This window comes from Ricinus communis, chromosome 2 (assembly GCF_019578655.1).
Source record: "Ricinus communis isolate WT05 ecotype wild-type chromosome 2, ASM1957865v1, whole genome shotgun sequence".
Lineage (NCBI taxonomy): Eukaryota > Viridiplantae > Streptophyta > Magnoliopsida > Malpighiales > Euphorbiaceae > Ricinus > Ricinus communis.
This window is the reverse complement of record NC_063257.1, coordinates 19,854,161-19,862,306: the sequence shown is the minus strand read 5'-3', so window position 1 is coordinate 19,862,306 and position 8,146 is coordinate 19,854,161. Positions and strand designations below refer to the sequence as shown.

At 40.1% G+C, this 8,146-nt stretch overlaps 1 non-coding gene across 1 annotated transcript; it reads left to right on the top strand.

Annotated features, from left to right (window-relative positions):
• The first annotated feature begins 1,497 nt into the window (after positions 1-1,497).
• LOC112534484 lies at positions 1,498-1,603 on the top strand. Its single transcript, XR_003078771.2, has one exon. It is a non-coding gene; the product is annotated as a small nucleolar RNA R71 (small nucleolar RNA).
• The last annotated feature ends 6,543 nt before the right edge of the window (positions 1,604-8,146 follow it).

The window sequence follows — 8,146 nt, the reverse complement described above, 5'->3', positions numbered from 1 at the left end:
ACATCGATAACAGCCCTTGATGTAGCTAGGAAAGGCCTACCCAGGATAAGAGGCACAGTGCTATCACCCTCCATATCCATTACCATAAAATCTACAGGAAAGATAAATTTATCTACCTTTACAAGTACATCTTCAACAATACCTCTAGGAATTTTAACAGTCCTATCTGCTAATTGAACACTCATCCTAGTAGGCTTTGGCTCATGCAACCCTAATTTGGCAAATAAACTAGTGGGCATTAAGTTAATACTGGCTCCTAAATCAGCCAATGCACCACTAATTGATAAATCACCAATCATACAAGGGATAGTAAAACTCCCTGGAGAATAGCTGAACACTCCTCATTAAGCACCACCTGACCAAGATCCTCCAACTTCCTCTTGTTGCTCAAAATCTCCTTTAAGAACTTGGCGTATTTCGACCGTGAAATTGCCTCAACAAAAGGTAAGTTAATTTTCACCGCTTAAATAAGTCAAGAAACTTACATCAGATTGCTTGTCCACCATATCCCGCCTCAACCTTGTAGGATATGGTACCGGGGCCGATGCTCCCGCATGCAGGGCTCTTTTGCCCTGTCTTCTTTCTTTCTCTCATTCTCTACCATCTCAAGGTCCGGTCCTTCCTTACCGGCTCGACTGCATGATTGTATTATCCTTATCGTACTAAAGGCGAAGAACCGGTCAAATTCTTACCCGAACGCAAGGTGATAGCTTTGCAATGCTCCCTGCGGGTTTGACTCAGTAGTGCTAGGGAGCGATCCTCAAGGTCTCTCTCGAAAGCATCTTAGAAATTTGGCCAATTTGAGTCTCCAAGTTCGAATCGAGGCCTGCCGATTCCTAAGTGCACTATCGGTCTACTGGAATCTTGTTTCGTAGATGTCACAAACTTCATCATGAGCTCCTCTAAATTTGACTTCTTTTCTTGGGAGGAGGAGCTTGTGCAGCCTAGCCGGTTGTCATTGGTACGATGAAGTCTTTGAAACTCGCGACTCGGCATTATTGTTCCTCCAACTGAAATTGGGGTGATTGCGCCATCCAGGGTTGTATGTATTGTCGTAGGGGTTATTCTCACCGCTCTTGGGGCATTCCCCATATAATCAACTGTTCAACATCGGAAGATATAGTAGAATTAGATGGAAAACTAATAGAAGATGAAGCAAACATACCTCCCGCAGATGTCAGACCGAATGCAGGCCACCACAAAACTCGCAGCCCAACGTCACGCGTGAACCCAAGATCCTGAGTTGGTCGATCTTCTTGGCTAGAAGCTCCACTTGAGCTCGCCAAGGCCGCTGTAGAGTCCACTTGGTTGACCACTACTTGTCTTCCTGGTCGGCTCCTAGAGGATTGCCAACGATAGTTGTTCATGGCCATTTCCTCTATCAAGTTCGAGCTTGCTCGGGCGCCCATCGCTTAGCGCCCTGCACCGGCATCCACCATCTCTGCCTTCGCGAGGTTCAACCCCGTATAGAAGGTCCGAACTCGCATCCACACCGGCAATCCGTGATGTGGGCAGCATCTCAAAAGATCTTTAAATCTCTCCCATGCATCGACATGCTTTCATCATCAAACTGCACAAAAGAAGATATGTCATTTCTAAGTTTAGCGGTTTTAGCGAGAGGAAAATACTTATATAAAAATTTTTCGCCTTCCAAGTAGTGATCATGGGAAGACATTGCAACCATCTCTTTGCTCTATCCCTCAAGGAAAATGGAAACAATCTCGGTACCGAATGGCATCACCGGTTGTTCCATTTATTTTGAATGTGTCACAAATCTCCAAAAAGTTGGAGATATGTGCATTGGGATCCACGTTGGGCAATCCTCCAAACTGCACGCTTTGTTGGATCATCCGGATAACATTGGCCTTTATCTCAAAATTGTTGGTCAGCTAGCAGTCCGACTATACTAGTTTTCGTCCCATCCAAAGATGGTCGAGCAAACTCGTACATCGTCCTCCGATCGTCATTCGTGGGGGTCATGGTTTTCCATCGTGTCTAGTCTATCCACAGGTACCTCAACCTCAATCTCCTCCTCTTTTAATTGCAACCTCTTCCTTAAGAGTCCGAGGGATCGTTCGGATCGGGATAGAGGCTCTATAAGATTCGAGTTTGAGCTCCCCGGTCATAAACTACCCCAAACCGAAAATCCACACAACCACCGATCAACAAAAATAATATAATAATAAATAATAATAAAATTAAAGAATAAATGAATAAAACAAATAATGACTAAATTAACACAAAAACAATTCACTCTAGTTCACTGTTACCACGACAGCGGCGCCAAAACTTGATGGGCTCTTTATGCAACCTACACCTAAGGCAAGGTGAACCTACCGATGCAGCCCTAGCACTAGTGAGTATCAAGGTCGTATCCCCGGAGATCGGGTGAACCTAGAGTTACTACCTTGCTATGTTATCTAGTCCGAAATAGGGTGTGAAAGTTCTAACATACCGGTAATGGTTATGAGTGCAATTAAGTAAATGAAGGACAACAATGGACAATTAAAAGACAATCGTAAAGAGAGAAATAAATCCAAAAGGGAGCTTAAGTGATGGAATTCTAAAGATGAATTTTATGGATTGCCGATCTTGCTTACCCGTGCCTAAATCCGAATTGAATCCCTGCCTCTCTACTTCTGGATTCCTAAACTGCACTAACCTAATGGAATCTCTTCCTATCGGATTACTACAAATTAGCATTAAGTATGATTTAAGACTATTAAGAGTTGTTAGTTCTTAATCCCGTGAGTAAATCAACCTCATCTCTAAGTGTTAACTACCGGTCCTTACTATTCAAAATCCAGTTGTAACAAGCATTTCTCAATGTCAAGAAACAACCTAATAAACAATTAATCCAACGTCTCAAATTAACTGCATCAAAATTTTATTACTGAATAGCAAGAAGATTGCAAGAATGACAATTATAAAAAACTAACAATTAAGCATAATCCATCAACAAAGGTGAACCCTAATGGATTCAAAAGATCTAGCTGCTCATGTTCATAATCAAAGCAATTAAAGAACAAAATAAGGAAAAACAAATTAAAGGTATGTACACCCTTCTCTTTCAAGCTGAATGAGAAACCCTAAATTTGCAAATTCAAAATCTCAAACCCTAGTTGCCTCTTGAATGCTTCCCAAAGTTTGTCTTGATCTTCAATTCGATGTTGGAAAAAGTGGAATCCCCCATTCAATTGATGAAAATTGATCTCTCCAGGTCTACAATTGAGGTATAGGAAATATTTGATTAAGTGTGTGTCTTGGAATTGAGTCCAAAAATCGTCCTCTTCAATTAGAATTCAAAATCGCCTATATAGTTGATTCAAGACGTACGAGTCCAGTCAGGCCAACTGTGGAGTCTCACAGCTAAGCCACCACAGTCGCGGCCTGCCGGCCGACCTTCCAGACGGCCCAAGGTGGCCGATCCACCAGTGTCGGAGGCCGTGGTGGCTACCAAGTCGTACTGAAATGGCACAATTGGGGATAGCCTCGATAATTCAGCACGGAAGTCCAGCCGTGCTCAACCCTCGGGGTGCTTGTTCTCGCCCAATTTGATGGATTTTGCTCCGTAATCACACGTGATTTCCCTCGACATTCGATGGTGTCCTTCGAAATGACTCAAACGAAAAGGGAAACAAAAGACAGGTGATTCTAGCATAAAACAGGATAATCATGCATAAAAATGTGAACAATCGGGCATGAGAACATGTGTAGTATGATGCTTATCACATGTGTTATCATAAAACCCTTTTTATGATGACACGTGTCAAGCTATTGTACAAATACATGTCCTCTTTTATGATGACATGTGTCAAGCTCCTTCAATATATAACACTTATATATTATACATTATCATTAGTTAGACAATTACGGACTTTAACTTCAAAAGATGCTAGTGTACTTACTCGAGGTACAAGTCAAGTCAATCGTCGTGCTTGAGTTGATTTTAACGTGTGTGACTTTCTAGGTTCATTATTAATTGGCAATGGGGATTTAATATTAAACTCTTTAATATTAATTAAAACACTTTAATCAACTAAGGGAATAATTAAATAATTGTCCCTCAATCATTCATATAAATTATAAGTGACGTCCTAATTACCTAGTTAATAATAAAGGCATTGATCATCCATGAACCCTTTATTTATGATTACCGTGTAATTGAATCCTTCCATTGAATAATATCCCGATCAAGTGAGGATCATGGAATAGTCAAATCCACTAACTTGATTCTATGACCAAATCTAGGATACATCCCGACTAAATATGATTAATGCGAAAACCCCTTTTTCCATTAATCATAATTACGTCTGCCAAGGATTTCTTATTCAAGATGTTATCGAATCGCATAGGATATTCTCCTTGTTTACTCAAGGCAATAGATTCATTATTGATGAACACTTGCTTTCATGCATATGCAACTAGAGCCACTATCTGCAAGTTCCTATTCTGGGTATGAACGGATACCTAAAGCATAAGCAAATTCCAATTACATATTCATGAGACAACTCTATCACCTCACGTTTGAGGATTAGTTACACCATCATTACTTAATAATGAATCTGTGACTTAAGTAAATCATCCATGTGATTCATTATTCCTTCAAGTCATGTTCAGTCCACTTGTCTCACAAGTGACTCATAATGATTAAGTTAGTAACTCATACTAAATGCCATGAGACTCACCATCCTATATATTAGTATCTCATACTAATCATAGGGTTAAACGCATTATGTTAGTCTTTCGGATTAAAAATGTCTAATATTTAATCCTACAACTAAGAACTATTTTATAATATTTATTCTACAGATCATATGTCACTCATATTCTCAACTCTTGAGAATGGAGTCTTTAATAAATATTATTGGACTCATTCAATAATTATATTACTATAAAAATGAATGATAGACAAACTGCCATTAATAAAATGGTATTCATTACATAATAATATCATAATGTATGAACCGAAAAACAAAAGTCCAATTGGCTTTTAGGACACACATCTAACAATCTCCCACTTATACTAAAGCTAATCGGGACAGTATATGAAACCCATCTTCTCAAGATGGCGATCCAATTATTTGTGCATCATAGCTTTGGTAAAGGGATCAGCTACATTATGTTATGATTCTATTCTTTGCATGCCTACATCGCCTCTACTAATGATTTCACGTATAATATGGAAGCATCTTACGATATTTTTGGATTTCTGATGAGACCTAGGTTCCTTGGCTTGTGCAATAGCCCCATTGTTGTCATAAAAGAGAGGTATTGTTGACTCGATGATTGGAACCACTCCAAGTTCTATCACAAACTTTTTAATCCAAACCGCTTCCTTTGCTGCATCAGATGAAGCAACATACTCGGCCTCTGTAGTGGAGTCTGTAGTAATATCTTGTTTGGAACTTTTCTAACTTACTGCTCCTTCATTACATATAAATACAAATCCTGAGATAGACTTTCTATCATCCACATCTGATTGAAAATCAGAATCCGTATAACTATGAAAATTTAATTCTCCTCCACCATATGTCAAGAATACATTTTTAGTCCTTCACCAAGTACTTAAAGATATTCTTGACCACTGCCCAATGCTCCTTACCTGGGTTAGACTGAAACCTGCTAGTCACACCGACAACATAAGTAATATCTAACCTAGTATATAACATATAATATATTAAACTTCCAATTGCTGAAGCATATGGAATCCTAGCCACTTGTTCTCTTTCACTATATGTCTTTAGAGACATATTCTTTAAAAGATGAATACCATGCCTAAAAGGTAACAATCCTCTCTTTAAATCAAGCATGTTGAATTTCTTCAACACCTTGTCTAAGTAAAGACCTTGGGAAAGGCCTATAGTCCTTTTCGATCTATCTCTATAGATACAAATTCCCAGAATATAGATTGCTTCACCTAAGTCTTTCATGGAGAAAATCTTTGACAACCATACTTTTGTGGAAGTCAACATGCCTATATCATTTTTGAGCAACAATAAGTCATCTACATAAAGTACAAGAAAAGTGATAGCATTCCCACTAAACTTCTTGTACACACATGGTTCATCCACATTTCTTTATGAAACCAAACAATTTGATTACATCATCAAAATGGATGTTTCAACTCCTCGAAGCTTGCTTAAGACCATGAATGGACATCTTAAGCTTGCATACTTGATTATGAGTATGTTGGATTCAAAACCCTTAGGTTGGTCCATATAGATATCCTCCTTAATGTATCCATTAAGGAAGGCTGTTTTGACATCCATTTGCCAAATCTTATAATCATAGTGTGCAACAATGCTTAATAAAATCCTAATGGATTTAAACATGGCTACATGCAAGAAAGTTTCCTCATACAAGATCCCAAGGAATCTTTCTCATCCATTTTCCAAAACTACAACAATGCACCACCCCTAAACCAAGTGTGTATGATCACCCTTGACTTCAGTGCAGAGGAGATCATGAACTCTTTCCAAGACATATCCCAACTCGAGCTAGAGCCAAATATCCCACAAAGAACCTTCCCGAGTTGGGGGCACCATTATTCGTAGTGTTCCAACATCTAAAATGGAGCGGGAAACTCAACCCCAATTACCAAAAATCAGTCCTCACCCTCACAATGGCTAATATTATGAGTATCACCAGACTTTCAAGCATATGACAGATCAGTGTAACGTCTCAAACATGAGATTCAAGACTTAATAGACTGTGGAAAATGGCAAGTTGAGCAACTTTCTCTGTATGAATATAAAGACCTACTAGGACAACCCTCGGGCAAATTTAACTTCAAAGTTTAATATTCAAGGCCTCTTTTAGCTAACATTCGGATTGAGGATATTATGCCGAGTGGTTGTCGATCCTATGCTGTTGGGCCATGATCTAGCACTGGCAATCATCTAACTGCCCTTGCATACTCTCGTGATCCCTCTGAAGAAAATCCAAAAGGAGTCTAGTTAGTATATTTCATACATGCATACACTTTGCATTTCCTAATTTATTCTTACCCGCCAGTCCTCGCCGAGGATGAAGAACTGCCTCCTTGTAGCCCCGACCAGTCGATGTACGTGCTTAAACTGATCTCTCTAAACCTGTGTGATTATTTGTATATGTTACTAACATTTCAAGAAAGAAAAGATGCAAAGAATCAAAAGGGAATACAAGTTACGTGCGTGCAAGTACTCAGAGTGAACTCTGGAGAAAGGCAGTGCTCCATGGCAAGCTGATGCTCTATGGCACTGGCGGGACTCTAGTACTAAATCATCAGATCCGGGAGAAATGCGACACTCCCAGGCACCACATATAACATTACTATAAGAGGTGCCTAAGATGCAGCACCCGCGAAGGAGCCCGAGACATATGAAGGTCTGGAATAGCAAGTAGACCGTCCCTCTATCGGCTCAAGAGCTGGGAGTGCATGGAGGATTAACTATGGCAAGGTAGCTAAATAAGTAACCAAGTGAAGTAAAGAAAATGAAAACCTAAGCAAAGTCAAGAACAAACTTGAGCCATGATGTCATCAATGAGAGGCATAGGCCTTGGTAGTTGAGGGATGAAGGAGGTGTAGTATATTCTCCGGGACCAGATGGTGAGGTCCTTGAAGTCGTCGAATCCCTCCAAACTCCTAGCCACCTCCTCGCTGACAAGGTCAGCTATCCAAAACATAAAAAGAGGGGAAGATAAGGGAACTCGATGCCTGCTAGGCCCCCTCTCCCAGCCATGAAACCTCTCACCTAGGAACCAGGCCCGACAAGTGCGCCCGACCAAGAGAACTCTCCTATGATCAAGGTCCACGGCGGAGAACATGTAGCGGTCCCAGTGACAGCGCTCTCCTAACCAATTGCTACGAGTCTACAAGTTACAAAGGTAAGTAACTAAGACTTTTAAAACACGGATATAACTAATAAATTTTCTTTTTTTCACTTTATCCTAGGTTAGGAATTGATCCATATGCAATGCACATGACCTGCGCCCACTCCAAAGGGACGCTCATGCTCGAGCCCTAACTACTCAAGCCTAGGAAGGCTCGAGAAGTGCTGATAGGCTGTGAGCCCAACAGAAGGCCAATCTCCAAGGCCCAAACCTGTAAATCAAGAGTCAGTAACTACTATGTAAATACAAGAAAGTTTAAAAAGGAGAAGTT